The sequence below is a fragment of the Ascaphus truei genome, unplaced genomic scaffold (assembly GCF_040206685.1).
Source record: "Ascaphus truei isolate aAscTru1 unplaced genomic scaffold, aAscTru1.hap1 HAP1_SCAFFOLD_1446, whole genome shotgun sequence".
NCBI lineage: Eukaryota > Metazoa > Chordata > Amphibia > Anura > Ascaphidae > Ascaphus > Ascaphus truei.
In genome coordinates, this window is record NW_027454330.1 from 1 (window position 1) to 20,531 (window position 20,531).

A 20,531-nucleotide genomic window follows, 5' to 3' on the forward strand; every position below is an offset into this window, starting at 1 on the left:
GGGTGGGGGGATTATGTTTACCCTGTATTTTTACCCTGGGTGGGGGATTATTTTTACCCTGGGTGGGGGGATATTTTTACCCTCTCCCCTGCTTTTCTCTCTGCGTGATATTTCTATGTCGTGACAGTGAATGAATAATCTGACCTTTCCCTGCAGAAGAAAAGCAAACTTCATTATCACATCGCGATCGTCATTAATTACCTGGGACACGCGGTCTCCTGTGCGCGCTGCTCCTGGCGTTCATTATCTTCCTGAGATTGAGGTGAGATCTGGGGGTACAGGGACTACACACTGACACCCTCACACTCACACCCCCACACTCACACACTGACACACTGACACCCCCACACTCACACCCCCAAAACTCACACACTGACACACTGACACCCCCACACTCACACACTGACATCCCCACACTCACACACTGACACCCCCACACTCACACACTGACACCCCACACTCACACACTGACACACTGACACCCCCACACTCACACACTGACATCCCCACACTCACACACTGACACCCCCACACTCACACACTGAAACCCCCACACTCACACACTGACACCCCCACACTCACACCCCACACTCACACACTGACACACTGACACCCCCACACTCACACACTGACACCCCCACACTCACACACTGACACCCCCACACTCACACACTGACACCCCCACACTCACACACTGACACCCCCACACTCACACACTCACACCCCCACACTCACACACTGACACCCCCACACTCACACACTGACACCCCCACACTCACACACTGACACCCCCACACTCACACCCCACACTCACACACTGACACACTGACACCCCCACACTCACACACTGACACCCCCACACTCACACACTGACACCCCCACACTCACACACTGACACCCCCACACTCACACCCCCACACTCACACACTGACACCCCCACACTCACACCCCACACTCACACACTGACACACTGACACCCCCACACTCACACACTGACACCCCCACACTCACACACTCACACCCCCACACTCACACACTGACACCCCCACACTCACACACTCACACACTGACACCCCCACACTCACACCCCACACTCACACACTGACACACTGACACCCCCACACTCACACACTGACACCCCCACACTCACACACTGACACCCCCACACTCACACCCCCACACTCACACACTGACACCTCCACACTCACACACTCACACCCCCACACTCACACACTGACACCCCCACACTCACACACTCACACACTGACACCCCACACTCACACACTCACACACTGACACCCCCACACTCACACACTGACACCCCCACACTGACACCCCCACACTCACACACTCACACACTGACACCCCCACACTCACACACTGACACCCCCACACTCACACACTGACACCCCCACACTCACACACTCACACCCCCACACTCACACACTGACACCCCCACACTTACACCCCCACACTCACACCCCCACACGCACACACTCACACACTGACACCCCCACACTCACACACTCACACCCCCACACTCACACACTGACACCCCCACACTCACACACTGACACCACCACACTCACACCCCCACACTCACACACTGACACCCCCACACTCACACATTGACACCCCCACACTCACACACTGACACCCCCACACTCCCACACTGACACCACCACACTCACACACAGACACCCCCACACTCACACACAAACACTGACACCCCCACCCACTCACACCCCCACACTGACACCCCCACACTCACACACTCACACACTGACACCCCCACACTCACACACTGACACCCCCACACTCACACCCCCACCCACTCACACCCCCACCCACTCACACCCCCACACTGACACCCCCACACTCACACACTGACACCCCCACACTCACACACTCACACCCTCACACCCCCACACTCACACCCCCACCCTCACACACCCCCCTCACACCCCCACACTCACACCCCCACACTCACACACTCACACCCCCACACTCACACACTCACACCCAACACTCACACCCTCACACTCACACCCTCACACCCCCACACTCACACCCCCACCCTCACACCCCCACCCTCACACACCCCCCTCACACCCACACCCCCACACTCACACCCCCACACTCACACACTCACACCCCCACACTCACACACTCACACCCAACACTCACACACTGACACCCCCACACTCATACATTGACACCCCCACACTCACACACTGACACCCCACACTCACACACTGACACCCCCACACTCACACTCACACACTGACACCCCCACACTCACACACTGACACTGACACCCCCACATTCACACACTGACACCCCACACTCACACCCCCACACTCACACACTGACACCCCCACACTCACACACTGACACCCCCACACTCACACACTGACACCCCCACACTCACACTCACATACTGACACCCCCACATTCACACTCACACCCCCACACTCACACACTGACACCCCCACACTCACACACTGACACCCCCACACTCACACACTGACACCCCCATACTCACACACTGACACCCCCACACTCACACACTCACACCCCCACACCCCCACACTCACACACTGACATTCACACACTGACACACACACCCACACTCACACAGCGGGGGTCAGTCTCACTGAGCGGGGGTCAGTCTCACTGAGTGGGGGGCAGTCTCACTGAGCGGGGGGGCAGTCTCACTGAACGGGGGGGGCAGTCTCACTGAGCGGGGGTCAGTCTGTATGATTAGGGGTCAATCTCAGTGATTGGGGGTCAGTCAGTGATTGGGGGTCAGTCAGTGATTGGGGGTCAGTAAGTGATTGGGGGTCAGTCTGTATGATTGAGGGTCAGTCTCTGTGATTGGGGGTCAGTCAGTGATTGGGGGTCAGACTGGATGATTGGGGGGTCAGTCCGTATGATTGGGGGGTCAGTCCGTATGATTGGGGGTCAGTCCGTATGATTGGGGGTCAGTCCGTATGATTGGGGGTCAGTCCGTATGATTGGGGGTCAGTCTCAGTGATTGGGGTCAGTCTGTATGATTGGGGGTCAGTCTGTGATTGGGGGTCAGTCTGTATGATTGGGGGTCAGTGTGTATGATTGGGGGTCAGTCCGTATGATTGGGGGTCAGTCCGTATGATTGGGGGTCAGTCAGTGATTGGGGTCAGTCTGTATGATTGGGGGTCAGTCTGTATGATTGGGGGTCAGTCTGTATGATTGGGGGTCAGTCTGTATGATTGGGGGTCAGTCTGTATGATTGGGGGTCAGTCAGTGATTGGGGGTCAGTCTGTATGATTGGGGGTCAGTCCGTATGATTGGGGCTCAGTCTGTATGATTGGGGGTCAGTGTGTATGATTGGGGGTCAGTCCGTATGATTGGGGGTCAGTATGTATGATTGGGGGTCAGTATGTATGATTGGGGGTCAGTATGTATGATTGGGGGTCAGTATGTATGATTGGGGGTCAATCTGTATGATTGGGGGTCAGTCTGTATGATTGGGGGTCAGTCAGTGATTGGGGGTCAGTCTGTATGATTGGGGGTCAGTCCGTATGATTGGGGGTCAGTCTGTATGATTGGGGGTCAGTGTGTATGATTGGGGGTCAGTCCGTATGATTGGGGGTCAGTATGTATGATTGGGGGTCAGTATGTATGATTGGGGGTCAGTATGTATGATTGGGGGTCAGTATGTATGATTGGGGGTCAATCCGTATGATTGGGGGTCAATCCGTATGATTGGGGGTCAGTCCGTATGATTGGGGGTCAGTCTGTATGATTGGGGGTCAGTCCGTATGATTGGGGGTCAGTATGTATGATTGGGGGTCAGTATGTATGATTGGGGGTCGGTGCGTAGGATTGGGGGTCGGTGCGTAGGATTGGGGGTCGGTGCGTAGGATTGGGGGTCGGTGCGTAGGATTGGGGGTCGGTGCGTAGGATTGGGGGTCGGTGCGTAGGATTGGGGGTCGGTGCGTAGGATTGGGGGTCGGTGCGTAGGATTGGGGGTCGGTGCGTAGGATTGGGGGTCGGTGCGTAGGATTGGGGGTCGGCGCGTAGGATTGGGGGTCGGCGCGTAGGATTGGGGGTCTGTGCGTAGGATTGGGGGTCTGTGCGTAGGATTGGGGGTCTGTGCGTAGGATTGGGGGTCGGCGCGTAGGATTGGGTTCTGTGCGTAGGATTGGGGGTCGGTGCGTAGGATTGGGGGTCGGTGCGTAGGATTGGGGGTCGGCGCGTAGGATTGGGGGTCGGCGCGTAGGATTGGGGGTCGGCGCGTAGGATTGGGGGTCGGCGCGTAGGATTGGGGGTCTGTGCGTAGGATTGGGGGTCGGTGCGTAGGATTGGGGGTCGGTGCGTAGGATTGGGGGTCGGTGCGTAGGATTGGGGGTCGGTGCGTAGGATTGGGGGTCGGTGCGTAGGATTGGGGGTCAGCGCGTAGGATTGGGGGTCGGCGCGTAGGATTGGGGGTCGGCGCGTAGGATTGGGGGTCGGCGCGTAGGATTGGGGGTCGGTGCGTAGGATTGGGGGTCGGTGCGTAGGATTGGGGGTCGGTGCGTAGGATTGGGGGTCGGTGCGTAGGATTGGGGGTTGGTGCATAGGATTGGGGGTCGGCGCGTAGGATTGGGGGATCCGTAGGATTGGGGGTCGGTGCATAGGATTGGGGGTCGGTGCGTAGGATTGGGGGTCGGTGCGTAGGATTGGGGGATGCGTAGGATTGGGGGTCGGTGCGTAGGATTGGGGGTCGGTGCGTAGGATTGGGGATCGGTGCGTAGGATTGGGGGTGCGTAGGATTGGGGGTCGGTGCGTAGGATTGGGGGTCGGTGCGTAGGATTGGGGGTCGGTGCGTAGGATTGGGGGTGCGTAGGATTGGGGGTCGGCGCGTAGGATTGGGGGTGCGTAGGATTGGGGGTCGGTGCGTAGGATTGGGGGTGCGTAGGATTGGGGGTCGGTGCTTAGGATTGGGGGTCGGCGCGTAGGATTGGGGGTCGGCGCGTAGGATTGGGGGTCGGCGTGTAGGATTGGGGGTGCATAGGATTGGGGGTGCGTAGGATTGGGGGTCGGTGCGTAGGATTGGGGGTCGGTGCGTAGGATTGGGGGTCGGTGCGTAGGATTGGGGGTGCGTAGGATTGGGGGTGCGTAGGATTGGGGGTCGGCGCGTAGGATTGGGGGTCGGCGCGTAGGATTGGGGGTCGGCGTGTAGGATTGGGGGTGCGTAGGATTGGGGGTGCGTAGGATTGGGGGTCGGTGCGTAGGATTGGGGGTCGGTGCGTAGGATTGGGGGTCGGCGTGTAGGATTGGGGGTGCGTAGGATTGGGGGTGCGTAGGATTGGGGGTGCGTAGGATTGGGGGTCGGTGCGTAGGATTGGGGGTCGGTGCGTAGGATTGGGGGTCGGTGCGTAGGATTGGGGGTTGGTGCATAGGATTGGGGGTCGGCGCGTAGGATTGGGGGATGCGTAGGATTGGGGGTCGGTGCGTAGGATTGGGTATCGGTGCGTAGGATTGGGGGTGCGTAGGATTGGGGGTGCGTAGGATTGGGGGTCGGTGCGTAGGATTGGGGGTCGGTGTGTAGGATTGGGGGTGCGTAGGATTGGGGGTCGGCGCGTAGGATTGGGGGTGCGTAGGATTGGGGGTCGGTGCGTAGGATTGGGGGTGCGTAGGATTGGGGGTCGGTGCTTAGGATTGGGGGTCGGCGCGTAGGATTGGGGGTCGGCGCGTAGGATTGGGGGTCGGCGTGTAGGATTGGGGGTGCGTAGGATTGGGGGTGCGTAGGATTGGGGGTCGGTGCGTAGGATTGGGGGTCGGCGCGTAGGATTGGGGGTCGGCGCGTAGGATTGGGGGTCTGTGCGTAGGATTGGGGGTCGGTGCGTAGGATTGGGGGTCGGTGCGTAGGATTGGGGGTCGGTGCGTAGGATTGGGGGTCGGTGCGTAGGATTGGGGGTTGGTGCATAGGATTGGGGGTCGGCGCGTAGGATTGGGGGATCCGTAGGATTGGGGGTCGGTGCATAGGATTGGGGGTCGGTGCGTAGGATTGGGGGTCGGTGCGTAGGATTGGGGGATGCGTAGGATTGGGGGTCGGTGCGTAGGATTGGGGATCGGTGCGTAGGATTGGGGGTGCGTAGGATTGGGGGTCGGTGCGTAGGATTGGGGGTCGGTGCGTAGGATTGGGGGTCGGTGCGTAGGATTGGGGGTGCGTAGGATTGCGGGTCGGCGCGTAGGATTGGGGGTGCGTAGGATTGGGGGTCGGTGCGTAGGATTGGGGGTGCGTAGGATTGGGGGTCGGTGTTTAGGATTGGGGGTCGGCGCGTAGGATTGGGGGTCGGCGCGTAGGATTGGGGGTCGGCGTGTAGGATTGGGGGTGCGTAGGATTGGGGGTGCGTAGGATTGGGGGTCGGTGCGTAGGATTGGGGGTCGGTGCGTAGGATTGGGGGTCGGTGCGTAGGATTGGGGGTGCGTAGGATTGGGGGTGCGTAGGATTGGGGGTCGGCGCGTAGGATTGGGGGTCGGCGCGTAGGATTGGGGGTCGGAGTGTAGGATTGGGGGTGCGTAGGATTGGGGGTGCGTAGGATTGGGGGTCGGTGCGTAGGATTGGGGGTCGGCGCGTAGGATTGGGGGTCGGCGTGTAGGATTGGGGGTGCGTAGGATTGGGGGTGCGTAGGATTGGGGGTTGGTGCGTAGGATTGGGGGTCGGTGCGTAGGATTGGGGGTCGGTGCGTAGGATTGGGGGTCGGTGCGTAGGATTGGGGGTTGGTGCATAGGATTGAGGGTCGGCGCGTAGGATTGGGGGATGCGTAGGATTGGGGGTCGGTGCGTAGGATTGGGGGTCGGTGCGTAGGATTGGGGGTCGGTGCGTAGGATTGGGGGATGCGTAGGATTGGGGGTCGGTGCGTAGGATTGGGGGTCGGTGCGTAGAATTGGGTATCGGTGCGTAGGATTGGGGGTGCGTAGGATTGGGGGTCGGTGCGTAGGATTGGGGGTCGGTGCGTAGGATTGGGGGTCGGTGCGTAGGATTGGGGGTGCGTAGGATTGGGGGTCGGCGCGTAGGATTGGGGGTGCGTAGGATTGGGGGTCGGTGCGTAGGATTGGGGGTGCGTAGGATTGGGGGTCGGTGTTTAGGATTGGGGGTCGGCGCGTAGGATTGGGGGTCGGCGCGTAGGATTGGGGGTCGGCGTGTAGGATTGGGGGTGCGTAGGATTGGGGGTGCGTAGGATTGGGGGTCGGTGCGTAGGATTGGGGGTCGGTGCGTAGGATTGGGGGTGCGTAGGATTGGGGGTGCGTAGGATTGGGGGTCGGCGCGTAGGATTGGGGGTCGGCGCGTAGGATTGGGGGTCGGCGTGTAGGATTGGGGGTGCGTAGGATTGGGGGTGCGTAGGATTGGGGGTCGGTGCGTAGGATTGGGGGTCGGTGCGTAGGATTGGGGGTCGGTGCGTAGGATTGGGGGTCGTGGGTAGGATTGGGGGTCGGCGCGTAGGATTGGGGGTCGGCGCGTAGGATTGGGGGTCGGCGCGTAGGATTGGGGGTCGGCGCGTAGGATTGGGGGTCGGCGCGTAGGATTGGGGGTCGGCGCGTAGGATTGGGGGTCGGCGCGTAGGATTGGGGGTCGGCGCGTAGGATTGGGGGTCGGCGCGTAGGATTGGGGGTCGGCGCGTAGGATTGGGGGTCGGTGCGTAGGATTGGGGGTCGGTGCGTAGGATTGGGGGTGCGTAGGATTGGGGGTCGGTGCGTAGGATTGGGGGTCGGTGCGTAGGATTGGGGGTGCGTAGGATTGGGGGTCGGTGCGTAGGATTGGGGGTGCGTAGGATTGGGGGTCGGCGCGTAGGATTGGGGGTTGGTGCGTAGGATTGGGGGTCGGCGCGTAGGATTGGGGGTCTGTGCGTAGGATTGGGGGATGCGTAGGATTGGGGGTCGGTGCGTAGGATTGGGGGTCGGTGCGTAGGATTGGGGGTCGGCGCGTAGGATTGGGGGTCGGCGCGTAGGATTGGGGGTCGGCGCGTAGGATTGGGGGTCGGCGCGTAGGATTGGGGGTCGGCGCGTAGGATTGGGGGTCGGCGCGTAGGATTGGGGGTCGGTGCGTAGGATTGGGGGTCGGTGCGTAGGATTGGGGGTGCGTAGGATTGGGGGTCGGTGCGTAGGATTTTGGGTCGGTGCGTAGGATTGGGGGTGCGTAGGATTGGGGGTCGGTGCGTAGGATTGGGGGTGCGTTGGATTGGGGGTCGGCGCGTAGGATTGGGGGTCGGCGCGTAGGATTGGGGGTCGGCGCGTAGGATTGGGGGTCGGTGCGTAGGATTGGGGGTGCATAGGATTGGGGGTCGGTGCGTAGGATTGGGGGTCGGTGCGTAGGATTGGGGGTCGGTGCGTAGGATTGGGGGTCGGTGAGTAGGATTGGGGGTCGGCGCGTAGGATTGGGGGTCGGCGCGTAGGATTGGGGGTCGGTGCGTAGGATTGGGGGTGCGTAGGATTGGGGGTCGGTGCGTAGGATTGGGGGTCGGCGCGTAGGATTGGGGGTCGGCGCGTAGGATTGGGGGTCGGCGCGTAGGATTGGGGGTCGGTGCGTAGGATTGGGGGTCGGTGCGTAGGATTGGGGGTGCGTAGGATTGGGGGTCGGTGCGTAGGATTGGGGGTGCGTAGGATTGGGGGTCGGCGCGTAGGATTGGGGGTTGGTGCGTAGGATTGGGGGTCGGCGCGTAGGATTGGGGGTCTGTGCGTAGGATTGGGGGATGCGTAGGATTGGGGGTCGGTGCGTAGGATTGGGGGTCGGTGCGTAGGATTGGGGGTCGGCGCGTAGGATTGGGGGTCGGCGCGTAGGATTGGGGGTCGGCGCGTAGGATTGGGGGTCGGCGCGTAGGATTGGGGGTCGGCGCGTAGGATTGGGGGTCGGCGCGTAGGATTGGGGGTCGGCGCGTAGGATTGGGGGTCGGTGCGTAGGATTGGGGGTCGGTGCGTAGGATTGGGGGTGCGTAGGATTGGGGGTCGGTGCGTAGGATTTTGGGTCGGTGCGTAGGATTGGGGGTGCGTAGGATTGGGGGTCGGTGCGTAGGATTGGGGGTGCGTAGGATTGGGGGTCGGCGCGTAGGATTGGGGGTCGGCGCGTAGGATTGGGGGTCGGCGCGTAGGATTGGGGGTCGGTGCGTAGGATTGGGGGTGCATAGGATTGGGGGTCGGTGCGTAGGATTGGGGGTCGGTGCGTAGGATTGGGGGTCGGTGCGTAGGATTGGGGGTCGGTGAGTAGGATTGGGGGTCGGCGCGTAGGATTGGGGGTCGGCGCGTAGGATTGGGGGTCGGTGCGTAGGATTGGGGGTGCGTAGGATTGGGGGTCGGTGCGTAGGATTGGGGGTCGGCGCGTAGGATTGGGGGTCGGCGCGTAGGATTGGGGGTCGGCGCGTAGGATTGGGGGTCGGTGCGTAGGATTGGGGGTCGGTGCGTAGGATTGGGGGTCGGTGCGTAGGATTGGGGGTGCGTAGGATTGGGGGTCGGTGCGTAGGATTGGGGGTCGGTGCGTAGGATTGGGGGTGCGTAGGATTGGGGGTCGGTGCGTAGGATTGGGGGTGCGTAGGATTGGGGGTCGGTGCGTAGGATTGGGGGTCGGTGCGTAGGATTGGGGGTCGGTGCGTAGGATTGGGGGTCGGTGCGTAGGATTGGGGGTCGGTGCGTAGGATTGGGGGTCGGTGCGTAGGATTGGGGGTCGGTGCGTAGGATTGGGGGTGCGTAGGATTGGGGGTGCGTAGGATTGGGGGTCGGTGCGTAGGATTGGGGGTCGGTGCGTAGGATTGGGGGTGCGTAGGATTGGGGGTAGGTGAGTGGGATTGGGGGTCGGTGCGTAGGATTGGGGGTCTGTGCGTAGGATTGGGGGTCGGTGCGTAGGATTGGGGGTCGGTGCGTAGGATTGGGGGATGCGTAGGATTGGGGGTCGGTGCGTAGGATTGGGGGTCGGTGCGTAGGATTGGGGGTCGGTGAGTAGGATTGGGGGTGCATAGGATTGGGGGTCGGTGTGTAGGATTGGGGGTCTGTGCGTAGGATTGGGGGTGCGTAGGATTGGGGGTGCGTAGGATTGGGGGTCGGTGCGTAGGATTGGGGGTGCGTAGGATTGGGGGTAGGTGAGTGGGATTGGGGGTCGGTGCGTAGGATTGGGGGTCTGTGCGTAGGATTGGGGGCCGGTGCGTAGGATTGGGGGTCGGTGCGTAGGATTGGGGGATGCGTAGGATTGGGGGTCGGTGCGTAGGATTGGGGGATGCATAGGATTGGGGGTCGGTGCGTAGGATTGGGGGTCGGCGCGTAGGATTGGGGGTCGGCGCGTAGGATTGGGGGTCGGCGCGTAGGATTGGGGGTCGGTGCGTAGGATTGGGGGTCGGTGTGTAGGATTGGGGTTCGGTGCGTAGGATTGGGGGTCGGTGCGTAGGATTGGGGGATGCGTAGGATTGGGGGTCGGTGCGTAGGATTGGGGGTCGGTGCGTAGGATTGGGGGTGCGTAGGATTGGGGGTCGGTGCGTAGGATTGGGGGTCGGTGCGTAGGATTGGGGGTCTGTGCGTAGGATTGGGGGTCGGTGCGTAGGATTGGGGGTCGGCGCGTAGGATTGGGGGTGCGTAGGATTGGGGGTCGGTGCGTAGGATTGGGGGTGCGTAGGATTGGGGGTCGGTGCGTAGGATTGGGGTTCGGTGCGTAGGATTGGGGGTCGGTGCGTAGGATTGGGGGTCGGCGCGTAGGATTGGGGGTGCGTAGGATTGGGGGTCTGTGCGTAGGATTGGGGGTGCGTAGGATTGGGGGTCTGTGCGTAGGATTGGGGGTCGGCTCGTAGGATTGGGGGTCGGCGCGTAGGATTGGGGGTCGGTGCGTAGGATTGGGGGTCTGTGCGTAGGATTGGGGGTCGGCGCGTAGGGTTGGGGTCGGCGCGTAGGATTGGGGGTCGGTGCGTAGGATTGGGGGTCGGTGCGTAGGATTGGGGGTCGGTGCGTAGGATTGGGGGTCTGTGCGTAGGATTGGGGGTCGGTGTGTAGGATTGGGGGTCGGTGCGTAGGATTGGGGGTCGGTGCGTAGGATTGGGGGTCGGTGCGTCGGATTGGGGGTCGGCGCGTAGGATTGGGGGTCTGTGCGTAGGATTGGGGGTCGGTGCGTAGGATTGGGGGTGCGTAGGATTTGGGGTCGGTGCGTAGGATTGGGGGTCGGCGCGTAGGATTGGGGGTCGGCGCGTAGGATTGGGGGTCGGTGCGTAGGATTGGGGGTCGGTGCGTAGGATTGGGGGTCGGTGCGTAGGATTGGGGGTCGCGCGTAGGATTGGGGGTCGGCGCGTAGGATTGGGGGTCGGCGCGTAGGATTGGGGGTCGGCGCGTAGGATTGGGGGTCGGCGCGTAGGATTGGGGGTCGGCGCGTAGGATTGGGGGTCGGTGCGTAGGATTGGGGGTCGGTGCGTAGGATTGGGGGTCGGTGCGTAGGATTGGCTGTCGGTGCGTAGGATTGGGGGTGCGTAGGATTGGGGGTCGGTGCGTAGGATTGGGGGTCGGTGCGTAGGATTGGGGGTGCGTAGGATTGGGGGTCGGTGCGTAGGATTGGGGGTGCGTAGGATTGGGGGTCTGTGCGTAGGATTGGGGGTCGGTGCGTAGGATTGGGGGTCGGTGCGTAGGATTGGGGGTCGGCGCGTAGGATTGGGGGTCGGCGCGTAGGATTGGGGGTCGGCGCGTAGGATTGGGGGTCGGCGCGTAGGATTGGGGGTGCGTAGGATTGGGGGTGCGTAGGATTGGGGGTGCGTAGGATTGGGGGTGCGTAGGATTGGGGGTCGGTGCGTAGGATTGGGGGTCGGCACGTAGGATTGGGGGTCGGCGCGTAGGATTGGGGGTCGGCGCGTAGGATTGGGGGTGCGTAGGATTGGGGGTCTGTGCGTAGGATTGGGGGTGCGTAGGATTGGGGGTAGGTGAGTGGGATTGGGGGTCGGTGCGTAGGATTGGGGGTCTGTGCGTAGGATTGGGGGTCGGTGTGTAGGATTGGGGGTGCGTAGGATTTGGGGTCGGTGCGTAGGATTGGGGGTCGGCGCGTAGGATTGGGGGTCGGCGCGTAGGATTGGGGGTCGGCGCGTAGGATTGGGGGTCGGTGCGTAGGATTGGGGGTCGGTGCGTAGGATTGGGGGTCGCGCGTAGGATTGGGGGTCGCCGCGTAGGATTGGGTGTCGCCGCGTAGGATTGGGGGTCGGCGCGTAGGATTGGGGGTCGGCGCGTAGGATTGGGGGTCGGCGCGTAGGATTGGGGGTCGGTGCGTAGGATTGGGGGTCGGTGCGTAGGATTGGCTGTCGGTGCGTAGGATTGGGGGTGCGTAGGATTGGGGGTCGGTGCGTAGGATTGGGGGTCGGTGCGTAGGATTGGGGGTGCGTAGGATTGGGGGTCGGTGCGTAGGATTGGGGGTGCGTAGGATTGGGGGTCTGTGCGTAGGATTGGGGGTCGGTGCGTAGGATTGGGGGTCGGTGCGTTGGATTGGGGGTCGGCGCGTAGGATTGGGGGTCGGCGCGTAGGATTGGGGGTCGGCGCGTAGGATTGGGGGTCGGTGCGTAGGATTGGGGGTCGGTGCGTAGGATTGGGGGTGCGTAGGATTGGGGGTGCGTAGGATTGGGGGTGCGTAGGATTGGGGGTCGGTGCGTAGGATTGGGGGTCGGTGCGTAGGATTGGGGGTCGGTGCGTAGGATTGGGGGTCGGTGCGTAGGATTGGGGGTCGGCGCGTAGGATTGGGGGTGCGTAGGATTGGGGGTCTGTGCGTAGGATTGGGGGTGTGTAGGATTGGGGGTAGGTGAGTGGGATTGGGGGTCGGTGAGTAGGATTGGGGGTGCGTAGGATTGGGGGTCGGCGCGTAGGATTGGGGGTCGGCGCGTAGGATTGGGGGTCGGCGCGTAGGATTGGGGGTCGGTGCGTAGGATTGGGGGTCGGTGCGTAGGATTGGGGGATGCGTAGGATTGGGGGTCGGTGCGTAGGATTGGGGGTCGGTGAGTAGGATTGGGGGTGCGTAGGATTGGGGGTCGGTGCGTAGGATTGGGGGTCTGTGCGTAGGATTGGGGGTCTGTGCGTAGGATTGGGGGTCGGTGCGTAGGATTGGGGGTCGGTGCGTAGGATTGGGGGTCGGTGCGTAGGATTGGGGGTCTGTGCGTAGGATTGGGGGTCGGTGCGTAGGATTGGGGGTCGGTGCGTAGGATTGGGGGTCTGTGCGTAGGATTGGGGGTCGGTGCGTAGGATTGGGGGTCGGTGCGTAGGATTGGGGGTCGGTGCGTAGGATTGGGGGTCGGTGCGTAGGATTGGGGGTCTGTGCGTAGGATTGGGGGTCGGTGAGTAGGATTGGGGGTCGGTGCGTAGGATTGGGGGTCGGCGCGTTGGATTGGGGGTCGGTGCGTAGGATTGGAGGTCGGTGAGTAGGATTGGGGGTCGGTGCGTAGGATTGGGGGTCGGTGCGTAGGATTGGGGGTCGGTGCGTAGGATTGGGGGTCGGTGCGTAGGATTGGGGGTCGGCGCGTAGGATTGGGGGTCTGTGCGTAGGATTGGGGGTCGGTGCGTATGATTGGGGGTCGGTGCGTAGGATTGGGGGTCGGTGCGTAGGATTGGGGGTCGGTGCGTAGGATTGGAGGTCGGTGAGTAGGATTGGGGGTCGGTGCGTAGGATTGGGGGTCGGTGCGTAGGATTGGGGGTCGGCGCGTAGGATTGGGGGTCGGCGCGTAGGATTGGGGGTGCGTAGGATTGGGGGTCGGTGCGTAGGATTGGGGGTCGGTGCGTAGGATTGGGGGTCGGTGCGTAGGATTGGGGCTCGGTGCGTAGGATTGGGGGTCGGTGCGTAGGATTGGGGGTCGGTGCGTAGGATTGGGGGTCGGTGCGTAGGATTGGGGGTCGGTGCGTAGGATTGGGGGTCGGTGCGTAGGATTGGGGGTCGGTGCGTAGGATTGGGGGTCGGTGCGTAGGATTGGGGGTCGGTGCGTAGGATTGGGGGTCGGTGCGTAGGATTGGGGGTGCGTAGGATTGGGGGTCGGCGTGTAGGATTGGGGGTCGGCGCGTAGGATTGGGGGTCGGCGCGTAGGATTGGGGGTGCGTAGGATTGGGGATAGGCGCGTAGGATTGGGGGTCGGCGCGTAGGATTGGGGGTCGGCGCGTAGGATTGGGGGTCGGCGCGTAGGATTGGGGGTCGGTGCGTAGGATTGGGGGTCGGTGCGTAGGATTGGGGGTCGGTGCATAGGATTGGGGGTCTGTGCGTTGGATTGGGGGTCGGCGCGTAGGATTGGGGGTCGGTGAGTAGGATTGGGGGTCTGTGCGTAGGATTGGGGGTCGGCGCGTAGGATTGGGGGTCGGCGCGTAGGATTGGGGGTCGGCGTGTAGGATTGGGGGATGCGTAGGATTGGGGGTCGGTGCGTAGGATTGGGGGTCGGTGCGTAGGATTGGGGGTCGGTGCGTAGGATTGGGGGTCGGCGCGTAGGATTGGGGGTCGGTGCGTAGGATTGGAGGTCGGTGAGTAGGATTGGGGGTCGGTGCGTAGGATTGGGGGTCGGTGCGTAGGATTGGGGGTCGGTGCGTAGGATTGGGGGTCGGCGCGTAGGATTGGGGGTGCGTAGGATTGGGGGTCGGTGCGTAGGATTGGGGGTCGGTGCGTAGGATTGGGGGTCGGTGCGTAGGATTGGGGGTCGGTGCGTAGGATTGGGGGTCGGTGCGTAGGATTGGGGGTCGGTGCGTAGGATTGGGGGTCGGTGCGTAGGATTGGGTGTCGGTGCGTAGGATTGGGGGTCGGTGCGTAGGATTTGGGGTCGGTGCGTAGGATTGGGGGTCGGTGCGTAGGATTGGGGGTCGGTGCGTAGGATTGGGGGTCTGTGCGTAGGATTGGGGGTCGGTGCGTAGGATTGGGGGTCGGTGCGTAGGATTGGGGGTCGGTGCGTAGGATTGGGGGTGCGTAGGATTGGGGGTCTGTGCGTAGGATTGGGGGTGAGTAGGATTGGGGGTCGGTGCGTAGGATTGGGGGTGAGTAGGATTGGGGGTCGGTGCGTAGGATTGGGGGTCGGTGCGTAGGATTGGGGGTCGGTGCGTAGGATTGGGGGTCTGTGCGTAGGATTGGGGGTCGGTGCGTAGGATTGGGGGTGAATAGGATTGGGGGTCGGTGCGTAGGATTGGGGGTCGGCGCGTAGGATTGGGGGTCGGCGCGTAGGATTGGGGGTCGGTGCGTAGGATTGGGGGTAGGTGAGTAGGATTGGGGGTCGGTGCGTAGGATTGGGGGTCGGTGCGTAGGATTGGGGGTCGGTGCGTAGGATTGGGGGTCGGCGCGTAGGATTGGGGGTCGGCGCGTAGGATTGGGGGTCGGCGCGTAGGATTGGGGGTCGGTGCGTAGGATTGGGGGTCGGTGCGTAGGATTGGGGGTCGGAGCGTAGGATTGGGGGTCTGTGCGTAGGATTGGGGGTCGGTGCGTAGGATTGGGGGTCGGTGCGTAGGATTGGGGGTCGGTGTGTAGGATTGGGGTTCGGTGCGTAGGATTGGGGGTCGGTGCGTAGGATTGGGGGATGCGTAGGATTGGGGGTCGGTGCGTAGGATTGGGGGTCGGTGCGTAGGATTGGGGGTGCGTAGGATTGGGGGTCGGTGCGTAGGATTGGGGGTCGGTGCGTAGGATTGGGGGTCTGTGCGTAGGATTGGGGGTCGGTGCGTAGGATTGGGGGTCGGCGCGTAGGATTGGGGGTGCGTAGGATTGGGGGTCGGTGCGTAGGATTGGGGGTGCGTAGGATTGGGGGTCGGCGCGTAGGATTGGGGGTCGGCGCGTAGGATTGGGGGTCGGCGCGTAGGATTGGGGGTCGGCGCGTAGGATTGGGGGTCGGCGCGTAGGATTGGGGGTCGGCGCGTAGGATTGGGGGTCGGCGCGTAGGATTGGGGGTCGGCGCGTAGGATTGGGGGTCGGTGCGTAGGATTGGGGGTCGGTGCGTAGGATTGGCTGTCGGTGCGTAGGATTGGGGGTGCGTAGGATTGGGGGTCGGTGCGTAGGATTGGGGGTCGGTGCGTAGGATTGGGGGTGCGTAGGATTGGGGGTCGGTGCGTAGGATTGGGGGTGCGTAGGATTGGGGGTCTGTGCGTAGGATTGGGGGTCGGTGCGTAGGATTGGGGGTCGGCGCGTAGGATTGGGGGTCGGCGCGTAGGATTGGGGGTCGGCGCGTAGGATTGGGGGTCGGCGCGTAGGATTGGGGGTCGGCGCGTAGGATTGGGGGTCGGTGCGTAGGATTGGGGGTGCGTAGGATTGGGGGTGCGTAGGATTGGGGGTGCGTAGGATTGGGGGTCGGTGCGTAGGATTGGGGGTCGGTGCGTAGGATTGGGGTCGGTGCGTATGATTGGGGGTCGGTGCGTAGGATTGGGGGTCGGTGCGTAGGATTGGGGGTCGGCGCGTAGGATTGGGGGTCGGTGCGTAGGATTGGGGGTCGGTGCGTAGGATTGGGGGTGCGTAGGATTGGGGGTGCGTAGGATTGGGGGTGCGTAGGATTGGGGGTCGGTGCGTAGGATTGGGGGTCGGCGCGTAGGATTGGGGGTCGGCGCGTAGGATTGGGGGTCGGCGCGTAGGATTGGGGGTCTGTGCGTAGGATTGGGGGTCGGTGCGTAGGATTGGGGGTGCGTAGGATTTGGGGTCGGTGCGTAGGATTTGGGGTCGGTGCGTAGGATTGGGGGTCGGCGCGTAGGATTGGGGGTCGGCGCGTAGGATTGGGGGTCGGCGCGTAGGATTGGGGGTCGGCGCGTAGGATTGGGGGTCGGCGCGTAGGATTGGGGGTCGGCGCGTAGGATTGGGGGTCGGCGCGAAGGATTGGGGGTCGGCGCGTAGGATTGGGGGTCGGCGCGTAGGATTGGGGGTCGGCGCGTAGGATTGGCTGTCGGTGCGTAGGATTGGGGGTGCGTAGGATTGGGGGTCGGTGCGTAGGATTGGGGGTCGGTGCGTAGGATTGGGGGTGCGTAGGATTGGGGGTCGGTGCGTAGGATTGGGGGTGCGTAGGATTGGGGGTCTGTGCGTAGGATTGGGGGTCGGTGCGTAGGATTGGGGGTCGGCGCGTAGGATTGGGGGTCGGCGCGTAGGATTGGGGGTCGGCGCGTAGGATTGGGGGTCGGTGCGTAGGATTGGGGGTCGGTGCGTAGGATTGGGGGTGCGTAGGATTGGGGGTCGGTGCGTAGGATTGGGGGTCGGTGCGTAGGATTGGGGGTCTGTGCGTAGGATTGGGGGTCGGTGCGTAGGATTGGGGGTCGGCGCGTAGGATTGGGGGTCGGCGCGTAGGATTGGGGGTCGGCGCGTAGGATTGGGGGTCGGCGCGTAGGATTGGGGGTCGGCGCGTAGGATTGGGGGTCGGTGCGTAGGATTGGGGGTGCGTAGGATTGGGGGTGCGTAGGATTGGGGGTGCGTAGGATTGGGGGTCGGTGCGTAGGATTGGGGGTCGGTGCGTAGGATTGGGGGTCGGCGCGTAGGATTGGGGGTCTGTGCGTAGGATTGGGGGTGCGTAGGATTGGGGGTAGGTGAGTGGGATTGGGGGTCGGTGCGTAGGATTGGGGGTCTGTGCGTAGGATTGGGGGTCGGTGTGTAGGATTGGGGGTGCGTAGGATTTGGGGTCGGTGCGTAGGATTGGGGGTCGGCGCGTAGGATTGGGGGTCGGCGCGTAGGATTGGGGGTCGGCGCGTAGGATTGGGGGTCGGCGCGTAGGATTGGGGGTCGGTGCGTAGGATTGGGGGTCGGTGCGTAGGATTGGGGGTCGGTGCGTAGGATTGGGGGTCGGTGCGTAGGATTGGGGGTCGCGCGTAGGATTGGGGGTCGCCGCGTAGGATTGGGGGTCGGCGCGTAGGATTGGGGGTCGGCGCGTAGGATTGGGGGTCGGCGCGTAGGATTGGGGGTCGGCGCGTAGGATTGGGGGTCGGTGCGTAGGATTGGGGGTCGGTGCGTAGGATTGGCTGTCGGTGCGTAGGATTGGGGGTGCGTAGGATTGGGGGTCGGTGCGTAGGATTGGGGGTCGGTGCGTAGGATTGGGGGTGCGTAGGATTGGGGGTCGGTGCGTAGGATTGGGGGTGCGTAGGATTGGGGGTCTGTGCGTAGGATTGGGGGTCGGTGCGTAGGATTGGGGGTCGGTGCGTAGGATTGGGGGTCGGCGCGTAGGATTGGGGGTCGGCGCGTAGGATTGGGGGTCGGCGCGTAGGATTGGGGGTCGGCGCGTAGGATTGGGGGTCGGTGCGTAGGATTGGGGGTGCGTAGGATTGGGGGTGCGTAGGATTGGGGGTGCGTAGGATTGGGGGTCGGTGCGTAGGATTGGGGGTCGGTGCGAAGGATTGGGGGTCGGTGCGTAGGATTGGGGGTCGGTGCGTAGGATTGGGGGTCGGCGCGTAGGATTGGGGGTGCGTAGGATTGGGGGTCTGTGCGTAGGATTGGGGGTGCGTAGGATTGGGGGTAGGTGAGTGGGATTGGGGGTCGGTGAGTAGGATTGGGGGTGCGTAGGATTGGGGGTCGGCGCGTAGGATTGGGGGTCGGCGCGTAGGATTGGGGGTCGGCGCGTAGGATTGGGGGTCGGTGCGTAGGATTGGGGGTCGGTGCGTAGGATTGGGGGATGCGTAGGATTGGGGGTCGGTGCGTAGGATTGGGGGTCGGTGAGTAGGATTGGGGGTGCGTAGGATTGGGGGTCGGTGCGTAGGATTGGGGGTCTGTGCGTAGGATTGGGGGTCTGTGCGTAGGATTGGGGGTCGGTGCGTAGGATTGGGGGTCGGTGCGTAGGATTGGGGGTCGGTGCGTAGGATTGGGGGTCTGTGCGTAGGATTGGGGGTCGGTGCGTAGGATTGGGGGTCGGTGCGTAGGATTGGGGGTCGGTGCGTAGGATTGGGGGTCGGTGCGTAGGATTGGGGGTCGGTGCGTAGGATTGGGGGTCGGTGCGTAGGATTGGGGGTCTGTGCGTAGGATTGGGGGTCGGTGCGTAGGATTGGGGGTCGGTGCGTAGGATTGGGGGTCGGCGCGTAGGATTGGGGGTCGGCGCGTAGGATTGGGGGTTGGCGCGTAGGATTGGGGGTCGGCGCGTAGGATTGGGGGATGCATAGGATTGGGGGTCGGTGCGTAGGATTGGGGGTCGGTGCGTAGGATTGGGGGTCGGTGAGTAGGATTGGGGGTCGGTGCGTAGGATTGGCGGTCGGCGCGTTGGATTGGGGGTCGGTGCGTAGGATTGGAGGTCGGTGAGTAGGATTGGGGGTCGGTGCGTAGGATTGGGGGTCGGTGCGTAGGATTGGGGGTCGGCGCGTAGGATTGGGGGTCGGCGCGTAGGATTGGGGGTGCGTAGGATTGGGGGTCGGTGCGTAGGATTGGGGGTCGGTGCGTAGGATTGGGGCTCGGTGCGTAGGATTGGGGGTCGGTGCGTAGGATTGGGGGTCGGTGCGTAGGATTGGGGGTCGGTGCGTAGGATTGGGGGTCGGTGCGTAGGATTGGGGGTCGGTGCGTAGGATTGGGGGTCGGTGCGTAGGATTGGGGGTCGGTGCGTAGGATTGGGGGTCGGTGCGTAGGATTGGGGGTCGGTGCGTAGGATTGGGGGTGCGTAGGATTGGGGGTCGGCGTGTAGGATTGGGGGTCGGCGCGTAGGATTGGGGGTCGGCGCGTAGGATTGGGGGTGCGTAGGATTGGGGATAGGCGCGTAGGATTGGGGGTCGGCGCGTAGGATTGGGGGTCGGCGCGTAGGATTGGGGGTCGGCGCGTAGGATTGGGGGTCGGTGCGTAGGATTGGGGGTCGGTGCGTAGGATTGGGGGTCGGTGCATAGGATTGGGGGTCTGTGCGTTGGATTGGGGGTCGGCGTGTAGGATTGGGGGTCGGTGAGTAGGATTGGGGGTCTGTGCGTAGGATTGGGGGTCGGCGCGTAGGATTGGGGGTCGGCGCGTAGGATTGGGGGTCGGCGTGTAGGATTGGGGGATGCGTAGGATTGGGGGTCGGTGCGTAGGATTGGGGGTCGGTGCGTAGGATTGGGGGTCGGTGCGTAGGATTGGGGGTCGGCGCGTAGGATTGGGGGTCGGTGCGTAGGATTGGAGGTCGGTGAGTAGGATTGGGGGTCGGTGCGTAGGATTGGGGGTCGGTGCGTAGGATTGGGGGTCGGTGCGTAGGATTGGGGGTCGGCGCGTAGGATTGGGGGTGCGTAGGATTGGGGGTCGGTGCGTAGGATTGGGGGTCGGTGCGTAGGATTGTGGGTCGGTGCGTAGGATTGGGGGTCGGTGCGTAGGATTGGGGGTCGGTGCGTAGGATTGGGGGTCGGTGCGTAGGATTGGGGGTCGGTGCGTAGGATTGGGGGTCGGTGCGTAGGATTGGGGGTCGGTGCGTAGGATTGGGGGTCGGTGCGTAGGATTGGGGGTCGGTGCGTAGGATTGGGGGTCTGTGCGTAGGATTGGGGGTCGGTGCGTAGGATTGGGGGTCGGTGCGTAGGATTGGGGGTCGGTGCGTAGGATTGGGGGTCGGTGCGTAGGATTGGGGGTCTGTGCGTAGGACTGGGGGTGAGTAGGATTGGGGGTCGGTGCGTAGGATTGGGGGTGAGTAGGATTGGGGGTCGGTGCGTAGGATTGG

General features: G+C 63.2%; 1 protein-coding gene across 1 annotated transcript in view; it reads left to right on the top strand.

Annotated features, from left to right (window-relative positions):
- Positions 1-154: 154 nt before the first annotated feature.
- Positions 155-20,531, top strand: part of CRHR1 (corticotropin releasing hormone receptor 1) — a 69,156-nt gene continuing 48,779 nt past the window's right edge. The window contains exon 1 of the mRNA XM_075581606.1: positions 155-262. The gene's annotated coding sequence lies outside the window, so the exon portion shown is untranslated. The remainder of the gene's footprint in view (positions 263-20,531) is intronic.